General features: G+C 39.0%; 1 long non-coding RNA gene across 1 annotated transcript; it reads right to left on the reverse strand.

The window, feature by feature from the left end:
• Positions 1-1227: 1227 nt before the first annotated feature.
• On the reverse strand, positions 1228-7210 carry LOC131350002 (uncharacterized). The gene is made up of 2 exons (XR_009204125.1): positions 7074-7210; positions 1228-2356 (listed from the first exon to the last, which is right to left on the reverse strand). It is a non-coding gene; the product is annotated as an uncharacterized LOC131350002 (long non-coding RNA).
• Positions 7211-11006: the final 3796 nt, after the last annotated feature.

Genomic DNA, 11006 nt, shown 5'->3' on the forward strand with positions numbered 1-11006 from the left:
AAGCTAACTGACTACGCCATCTTGTGGAGAAAGGAGAATGACTATACCACAACAAGGTTTTGTTTGTTTGTTTGTTTTCTCTACTTCTTTACCACTTTGCCCCAATTTGTACTGATGAATTCTGATAAAACATGTACAAAGTGGGTGATTTCTTAAATTCATTTTCCTGGTAAGGCTCAGCTGAAGTAAAAGAAACTGCACAGGATGCTGAATGTGGATGTGAATTCCGTGAATGTAGTGATGATAGAAGAGGCGAGGTTTAGTCTCCTGTCTCTGCAGAAAACTGACAAACTGATGGGATTTTATGGTGGACTATCATTGTGCTTAGTAAAAAAGGTGTAGTATTTCCTACACTGTTCACCCGATTTGAATGAAAAACTCTTAAATTAAAGGTGAAAGTATACACTTTAATCTCATTTTCACTCATATTTGGTTGTTTATTTCATAGAACATTTTCTAAGGCATTTCACTAAAGTGAGAAGAAAATCTTCTGCTGGTCTTGGTCATACTATCAAAGATGCCAGAAAGCCATTAAGCCTCACAGGAGAGAGGTGTTTGGTATGTGTGCATGACATTTGCTGATTTGAATGAAGGTTTTCACTTGGTGTGTGTTTGGTAAACTGAGTGTTTTATTTGCTTTAGGTGTCTTACCTCCTCCCTGTGGCTTTCATATACATTTAGATTTACTTTTATCAATACCACTGTAATCAGCTAATCTTTATGGACATGACTGTAGGTGTTAATCATGAATACACTATATGGCCAAAAATATAAAGATGCCTAAATTGACCCCCATATCTGAAATAGGAGGCCATGACTTTGCAATAGGATGTTCAACAAGCACATGTGGGTTCCTTGGTCAGATGTCCACATACTTGTGGCCATGCAGTGTACCTACATGTACCTTGGTGTTGACAGGTTGGGATGTGAAGTACACATGGATAATTTCTATGTGGTGTTCTCCTTGAGTCCTGTGTGTGTTTTCTCCAGGTTATCCAGTTCCCTGTCACATTCTAAAAACATCAGTAAGTGGATTGGAGATACAAACAGAATATCATCTAGACAGAAAAAGATCTGCAGAGGAACAGAAACTTTCTCCAACAATTCTCTCAGTTAAAAGAACATTCTTACTATAACCATATTTCACTGACAACCAGAAACTAATATAGATTTAATTTGTGTTCATCTAATAGTTATGTTTATCTACTTAAAGATGCTCAGTGTGACTACATTAAACAGTTTATTCTGAGTGACTGAATGAGCAGAATGTGTTATACACTCAATAAATGCAGAGCAGTGAGACTATTTTCTTTAATATCAGTTCATTAGAAAACTATGTTATATCTTGAATTATATCCTGATCACACTCCCACACCTGTCAATATACACCTACATTCATTCATCTTCAATAACTGCTTTATCCTGGTCAGGGTTGCAGTGGATCTAGAAGGCCACACCCAGGAAGTGATGCTGTTGGAGCATAATTTTACACAGATCATCACTTCACAGTATCAGTGACAGTGAACTGAGTCACTAATACAACACAGAACTATTCCACTGTTGCTGATCAACCCACTGCATCTGACTTCACCTCTGAAACATATCTTTCGGAGTTAGAGGTCAGGGCTGTCTCCAAAGGACACAATAACTCACAATACTTTACCCTTTGATACTTGAACTTTTGAAAATAAGTACATTTCCAAGTATGTATTTTACTTTATTTAAATAGAAAAGCTATACTTGTATTCAGGCTGTATAGGTAACAAGAGGTTTTGTGTTTTTGTTAGCTGATAATTCTGAACTACTGTATGAGTGCAGCATTTGACTCTGCAAGCTACTATTATAAACAGACATAGCTAATGTTAGCTATTTTTTATATAATTAAAAAATAAAAAATGATTAAATTAAATTATTAAACTATTTTATCCCTATTTTATTTTATGCCAAATGAGCAAGCCTGTGGTGACGGTGGCAAGGAAAAACTCCCTGAGATGATATAAGGAAGAAACCTTGAGAAGAACTAGGCTCAGAAGGGAACCCATCCTCATTTGGGTGACACTGGACAGTAAATAATGTAACTGTAGCTGATTAATGTCCTTTTTACAACAGCAATCAATGGCTCATGAGGAACTATTAGGTCACTGTAGTTTCTGAGGTCATTAAAGACACTAATTCCTTGCTGTCTCAAGCTGACAGATGTAATGGCAGATCTGTGATGGTGTGAAAGTCCCCAAGTGGCTCTGTCCATGGCTGTCTCCTGGGTCAGGCTGTCCACACAGATCCATCCACAGCATCAGTGAGCACCACCAAGCAACAAGACTCTGACCAGGGGTAGAGGCAGTGGTCACACCGGAAGCTGGAAAATAGGATATTAAGATATTAAGATTAATAAGATATTAAGTATGCTTCTGATCATGTGATGTTTAAAGACTCCGGCAAGACTAGCTATGACAGCATAACTAAAAGGGAGAGCCTGAAGGTGACAGACATGAAGGCTTCCCGGGACATAAAGCATCCAACCACTTCACAGTCAGCAAACCTGAGCGACTGACCTTCCAGATCTGCTCCTTAACTTAAGAAAACTATACATTAAAAGCTTGACTAAACAAATGCATCTTCAGCCTAGACTTAAACATTGAGACTGTGTCTGAATCCTGAACACTAATTGGAAGGCTGTTCCATAACTGTGTGGTTTCTACTTGAGGTACTACCAAATAACCTGCACCCTTTGAACAGAGTAGGCGTGTCGGATCATAAAAGACTAAAGATCGCTCAGGTACTGTGGCGGGAGAACATTTAGTGCTTTATAGGTCAGTGACAGTATTTTATAATCAATGCGAAATCTGACTGGGTGCCAATGTAGTGTGGCTAAGATAGGAGTGATGTGTTCATATCTTCTGGTTCTAGTTAGGACTCTAGCTGCTGTGTTCTGGACTAACTGGAGCTAATTTATGCTCCTACTGGTACATCCAGACAGTAAGACATTACAATAATCCTATTGTAAGGACTCGTCTGAGACCGGAATGTTCGAATCCATGTGCAGATCTTTACTGATAAATCCACATGCAGAAATCGGAAACCATAAAGCGAGGCACAAGTCAAAAACCGGAAAGCAAACACTAGAAACCAAAACAGAAACTCGTAGTCAGATAATAACAGGCAAGGTTCATAGCAATATCAAGGTAGTAATTCAACAAAGGCTTGGTACATCTCGAGGGAATGATACTTTGCGTATAACAAAGGGTGTGTGCTGCTTAAATGCCCAAGCAGACCCGGAATTGAGTTTGTGTGTGTTAATACTCGGGTGAGGGCTCCCTCTGGTGTTCTGGATCTGGGCATGCTGTTACACCAACCTAGAGGTAACAAAAGCACTAAATAGCAACTAGTTTTTCTGCATCATGAAGTGAAAATAAATAAAACATTACAACTTAATCCCTATATTGCATGAGTTTAATACTGTTGCATGAAGTCAAACACATTAAATGATGTGCTTGGCCACGGAATTTCTCTCAGAAGCAGATTAAAACAAGCAGCAAAGAAAGTAAACGTGTGGAATTCATATTTAACTTGGTGTGAGGTTTTATTGCGTGTGATGGAAGCGTGAAGAGCGCGTTGCCCTGCAGGCAGCTGAACACGGAGCGCGAGCCTCCATCAGGATACGTTTAAAAAAAATCTTAAGATTCTACAAATGCGCCCTTCTTCTACTTACGCACTCGTTTTGAGTGAAATGGATAAAACATATTGTGCCTAAAAGCTATTTCAAGCCATTGTTATAATATTATAGCAATATGTAAAAATTTGTTTATGGATTGGTCAAATGGCTCTAACATTTTTATGGCTCAGTTATTAATAGTTTTTACATCATACGCGTTTGATCGTTACTGTAGCACTTATATATTATCTTATGTCACGTTTATATATTCTCTAAAACACTTCTAAATATGAAATATATCTATCTATCTGAACATGGTCTCTGTTTAATAATCACTGCAGCATCTCCCTCCCGCAGCCCGCTGCTATGTACAGTACTGTAAACTCATGCACTCTGAATCTTACTTCCCACATTCATCTGAGTTTATGTAGCGCATTTCTTTGACATTAAATGGCATATAAAAAAGCTTTACAGGAGCCTCCGCCTACTACAGTAGTTCTGATATACTATCTGATTTAATATTGTTTGTTTATTGTTTCACAGCTTAAATATACATTAATATACATAGACAGCAGGATGTTTGTTAGTGGATTAAATTAGGGGAAGTTTTAGGATGTTTTTAAGGCGATCTCTTTGCCTTTCTTCCCCAAAGAGGTGCTAAATGTAATTTACATGTAAAAACCGGTTCGAGCGGTGTTCAGACTATCTGAGAGATCCTCCCCCACACTGACTTTTAGGGTTGGGGAGGGTTTACTCTTATGAGTTAGATTGTCAGAACACGGTGCCGAATTCGGGGATAAAACTGTACAATAACTCACCTTTGTATGTCACAATCTAGTCTTTAGTTAGTTTAATCGGTTTAATACTTTCTAACCAAAATGATGAGCAAGCTGAAGAGTCTGCATAATGTTTATTTTTTATTTAATGCAATCAGACCACATTTTTATTATTTTAAGGTTTTTATTGAGTGATTACATTGGGCGGCGGTTTCTTTTATGATAGCTTCCTCGAAGAAAGACCGGTCCATTATCCCTTCAAATATTGCAATCGCTCCTGGTCCAAGTCTGGATATCGCCCCCCAAACAGTGCTTAATTTGTAAATGAATAATTTCCGGAACAAAACCAGCAGTGTCTCGCCGCTGTGACCGACACCAACCACACAACTTCAGTTTTCCCGGAACATGACGTCACTAACCGGTGGTAGCGCAATTATAAACATTAATCCGTTGCTGAATGGTCTCGTGTATTATTCTGTTCCATATTGATCATATATTTCAGATGATATGTGTTCCTAAATACTGACGCCCGCTACATTAGAATGTATATATGCCCCAAGTTGAAGCCATTTAACTCTTTGCCAGGGGCGATTCTAGGATTTTCATTTAAGGGGGTCTCAGCCCCCAATGAGGGTAAATAGTAAAAATAAATAAATTAATTAATTAAAATAAAGGTTTGACTAACAGGGTAGGATGGTAAACATTTGAGTACTGAACAAGCCAAATACGAGTCTTCCTGATCACACACCCACCCACACCCACACACACCCACCCACACCCACACACACACGTCCTCTGATCCTCGCTCTGTGACGCCGTGGTCTGAGGATTGAAGAACGCGCTGAAAGACGGGGAGGAGCCAAAGTCTGTTTTTATGTAAAATTTAAAGGGGATTGGGGAGATCACCATCCTACCCTGTTAGTCAAACCTTTATTTTAATTAATTAATTATTATATTTTTACTATTATACCCACATTGGGGGCTGAGCCCCCTTAAATGAAAATCCTAGAATCGTTCCTGGTGTAGAGTTTATGGAGAATGGAAGAATTTTAGGAGGGCTGAGTAGAAATGTTAGGGGGGCTAAAGCCCACCTTAACATGGCCTGCCGTCGTCCATGCTGCTACCATATGCGATTTAGTAGGACTGTGCTCAGTATCATTTATCTGATCAGTGGAGGTTTCTGTCTCCGTTACTGACCGGTGTAACTCGCTTTGCTTCTGTCTCCCACTATCTTGATAAAAGGTGTGCAGTTCCATCTTCTCAGGATCTCTTTTGATCAGGCACACCATCAGCTTTTCTCATGGATTTTAAAAAATGAAAAAATATGTTTGACAGTCTCTTTGACATTTTTAAAATATCATATTTATTTAGGTAGATCAATAAACCATTCTTTTTTCCGCTGCTCTCTGCGCGCGAAACAATAATCACCAACCAATGAGAGTAACTGTAACGAGTAAAGTTTCACTTTTGTGCGTATTCTCAAAGTAGCTTAATGCATTAAGTCGTTTTATTAATACCTTAATTTCACTATACACAAATAGGCCTAATATATTATTCATCACTCTAAACATGTTAATGTAAATAATGACATTATTCTCAAAATATCACGAATTTAATCCTGTATTGCTACGAATCTCGTGATTTTTACGTTATTCTCATAGTGTTAACTTTCTTTGCGAAATATTACTACTTTGTCACAATTTTATTTAGTTTGACTTTTTTTCTGGAATAACTACCAGTTAAATTTTGCATTATAATGACTTTAATCTGAAGAGGTTTTCCATTTTAATTTTTATCTTTGCACAGGCATCTTTAAAGTTGAACAAAAACAAGTTATGTGCAAATGGCGGGACAACACCAGCGCAATTAAGTATTTACAAAGCACATAAAATACTTCGCAGCTTTACACTCACACAGTCACGGGTAAATTTATATATATTCATTTAAAATGTAAATATTATTATATATGTATTAAAGTATTAAAATATATATATATATATAAGAACTGCATTATACTGTATAATGTGCTCAGGCCAGAGTTGTACCATGTGCCACCTGGTGGAAATTCGGTGAAGTACAACACATGCATTTAAATACCAAAGCGCCGACTCGCAGGATCTCGCGGCACACTGCGGGCGGAATCGCGGCATACCGTGGGAAAAAGCGCGCATTTTTAAATGCCACATCTGTAGCTGCATGTGCTCCAAGTACAAGCACCTCTGTCTTGTCAGAGTTGAGCAGGAGGACGTTAGTGTTGCACAAGGTTCTGCTGCATATAGATGGTGTGTGCTTTTTTACAGTGGTTTTACTCCTAGTTAGTTTTGCTACAGTACTAAATAAAAATTTAGGATTGTTTTTGTTATCGTCGATTAGGGCAGAGAGATATGCTGATCTAGCTGTACTAGAAAGATACTTGTTGGGTCCTGTGTTACTACATTCAGACACAGCTGCCGGGTGCCACACGTGTTTAGGTCTAAACCACACACACACACACACATGCACACACACACGATCACATCTCGATCTACACCCCGCTCCAACGATCCACTGATATTAATATCAGTTAGCATGTGAGCGTTAGTTATATGCTAATAACTTTAAAGTATATGGTAATATCGTGCACGTTTCCATGGAAACTGGACTACCTTTGTCACAGAGCAGTCCTCCCCAGTTGGTGTCGCAGAGACACTGCCACGGTTCCTCACAGGTACCATGCACACAGCCGGGGTATGGGATACACTGATTGCAGTACTCCCCCTGCCACCCATACGAACACCTTCACACACACACACACACACACACACACACACACACAAGGTGCTTATGGTTAGACAAGATAACCGAATATCTCTGTAAAAATTTGCACACCAGGAATAATTTAAAGGCTGTGGATATTTGGCTAGCTATCACATAACAGTTTAGTACGAGAGAGAAGTGCAGTGAAGGTGGAAATGAGACAGAACTATCAGGAACGTCAACATGTCGCTCCATACAACCAGAGTTAAACTGTAGCTAGACTTAGCATCAAGTGCTAGCAAAAAAAAATCCTTTATAATGAATAAATCAACATTCAGTGGCATTTGAGCCAGGTGTTTTAACATTATGCTATTTTCCAGGTTAGCATTTAACTACACACAGAATTCGGTTAGCGCTTGATGATAACATTAGCAACTCTGAGTGTAGCGAGACTTTTCCTAGTAAATGACTACCACATCTGAGGAAAAAGTTGATGTTCCTAACGTGTCTGTCTTACTTGCAGAGTCATCGCACTTTGCATAAAACAGTTATATGATACACTATATTGCCAAAAGTATTCGCTCACCCATCCAAATAATCAGAATCAGGTGTTCCAATCACTTCCATGGCCACAGGTGTATAAAATCAAGCACCTAGGCATGCAGACTGTTTTTACAAACATTTGTGAAAGAATGGGTCGCTCTCAGGAGCTCAGTGAATTCCAGTGTGGAACTGTGATGGATCTGGAACTGGATGCCACCTGTGCAACAAATCCAGTCGTGAAATTTCCTCGCTCCTAAATATTCCACAGTCAACTGTCAGCTGTATTATAAGAACGTGGAAGTGTTTGGGAACGACAGCAACTCAGCCACGAAGTGGTAGGCCACGTAAACTGACGGAGCGGGGTCAGCAGATGCTGAGGCACATAGTGCGAAAAGGTCGCCAACTTTCTGCAGAGTCAATCGCTACAGACCTCCAAACTTCATGTGGCCTTCAGATTAGCTCAAGAACAGTGCGCAGAGAGCTTCATGGAATGGGTTTCCATGGCCGAGCAGCTGCATCCAAGCCATACATCACCAAGTGCAATGCAAAGCGTCGGATGCAGTGGTGTAAAGCACGCCGCCACTGGACTCTAGAGCAGTGGAGACGCGTTCTCTGGAGTGACGAATCGCGCTTCTCCATCTGGCAATCTGATGGACGAGTCTGGGTTTGGCGGTTGCCAGGAGAACGGTACTTGTCTGACTGCATTGTGCCAAGTGTAAAGTTTGGTGGAGGGGGGATTATGGTGTGGGGTTGTTTTTCAGGAGCTGGGCTTGGCCCCTTAGTTCCAGTGAAAGGAACTCTGAATGCTTCAGCATACCAAGACATTTTGGACAATTCCATGCTCCCAACTTTGTGGGAACAGTTTGGAGCTGGCCCCTTCCTCTTCCAACATGACTGTGCACCAGTGCACAAAGCAAGGTCCATAAAGACATGGATGACAGAGTCTGGTGTGGATGAACTTGACTGGCCTGCACAGAGTCCTGACCTCAACCCGATAGAACACCTTTGGGATGAATTAGAGCGGAGACTGAGAGCCAGGCCTTCTCGTCCAACATCAGTGTGTGACTGATGCTCCTCACAAATGCGCTTCTGGAAGAATGGTCAAAAATTCCCATAAACACACTCCTAAACCTTGTGGACACCCTTCCCAGAAGAGTTGAAGCTGTTATAGCTGCAAAGGGTGGACCGACGTCATATTGAACCCTATGGATTAGGAAAGGGATGTCACTTAAGTTCATATGCGAGTCAAGGCAGGTGAGTGAATACTTTTGGCAATATAGTGTATGTATGTATGTTTATATGACATGCTTGACATGGTTTATTTTTTTCTGGTCATCCACGTCATCCAGATGTTCTGTATTAATCATTTTATATTAGATCATATATTTAAATTGCATTTACAGCACTGGGTAGTGTGTGATGGATTTATAACTCCAAATGTATTTCTATCTGAAATGTTGCTGAGTTTGTATTTGGGCATGTTATTGTTTTAAAGAGTTGTTGAAAACAGTGATAAACCTCAATAACTAAACTGTATTGGTTGTTTCAGAAATCTATCAATTCACATGATATACTTTCTGTCCAATCAGGGGATTAAACACACAAAATTCCCTTTAGATGAATTCGCTTAAACGCCTGATCATAAATCACAGCAGGATATTTTAAACCATTCAGAAGATTTAAGAGATAATTCTGTCTTTGCTTCACACTTTCTTCTTTTTCCAAACTTTTGCTAGAGTCTCTCTAACTCAAACTGAACACTGTGCACAAGACAAAAAAAAAACTGATGGACTAATATATAAAGGCAGTTCTAGTCACTTGTGTAAAAATTCCAGGAATTGGTCTGTAGTGGTTATACCATCTGAAGAGATAATTCTATGTGAAGTGCAGGTTTCCTGTGTAATGCTTTAACACAAACAGATTAAAGTACACACAACATATAAAATGAATTGACAAAACACTGCAGTGTTAAATTACACAGATATACTCCATCCCAATAGAAGCAACAAAGCATGAGAAGTCTAATTCTTATATCCTGCAAAGCCTCAAACTCATTCCTTAGTTCTGGAGATTTCCTCATTACTTCATCACTGGTCTGAGTGAATTATCCTAGATGCTATATATAGTTCAATGTTATATATCTGGAGCCATAGCTTGTCTTTAGTGCACTTCTAATTTAATTAGAAATTGCCCCTAAGAGTGAAGGAGAGTGTGAATGTGTGTGCATGATGCACTGTGAAAGACTGGCATCCCATCAAGAAAGGAGCTGTCTCTAAATAATACAACATTTACCAGTAATATAAACTAAATTAAAAATATACATTTTGAGAGAGAAAGAAAACTGTGTCAATGTTTTTGTACAGTGCAGCTGGATTTCCTGTCACTGTGGGCACCAGAGCACAGTAATATAGAGCAGAGTCTGATACAGCAGCAGAGGAGATGATCAGATCCACTTTCTTATCTTTAAGTGTAGCATTCATTCTTGGGGGACGGTTATCACTTAGAGCTCCATATTGGTGAATATAAAGAAGGAACTCAGGTTTAGATTTTGGATATTGTCTGTACCAGTGCAGAGAGAATCCTGTAGCACTTGTTTCATATTCACAGGACAGAGTAACATCATCACCATCATCTACAACATTCTGAGTGGAAAGTGGCTTTATTGAATCTGCCATGGAGTCACCTGTCATAGAGAAGAGAACATAAAGTTTTACACAATCAAGCCAGAATTACACACAGAAATCATGCTTTCTATAACACCAGACAATTAATAAACAATACATAATATCTAAACTAACAAAAGGTGTTAACTCACCTAGTGAAAGCCACAGACACATGAATATAACAGTGAACATGATGACTGGTTTTAGCTGAATGAAAAAGCTCTTTCTGTACTCTAATATATTACCATGATAAATGTTCAGGAAGCTCCACCCCCCAGCATCACATGACAGTGTCTCCAGTGTTGATGACAGTGAAACATCCTGGCTTTACATTAAGCCTTGTTTGGGAAACTGTGCTGAAACTGTTTACATAGTAAACAAAAAACAAAACAAAAACTGACAGCAGGAAAAAATAATACTAATAATTAAAATGAGTAAATATTTGATTTTATTATTGTTTATATTTTATAAGTGGTGTCTGGACAATAAGGTATTTGAAAGCATGTTTATTAAATAGGATTACATTTTCATGAGGTGGTATTTTATTATGTGAGGAACAAACCAGGCTCATTTCATTCTGTTATCTATTATTCTTTATTGTCATTTAACTCATTGCTTAATAAAACCGCTGTGTAA

The sequence above is a fragment of the Hemibagrus wyckioides genome, unplaced genomic scaffold, assembly GCF_019097595.1.
Source record: "Hemibagrus wyckioides isolate EC202008001 unplaced genomic scaffold, SWU_Hwy_1.0 Contig2, whole genome shotgun sequence".
In the NCBI taxonomy this organism is placed as follows: Eukaryota; Metazoa; Chordata; class Actinopteri; order Siluriformes; family Bagridae; genus Hemibagrus; species Hemibagrus wyckioides.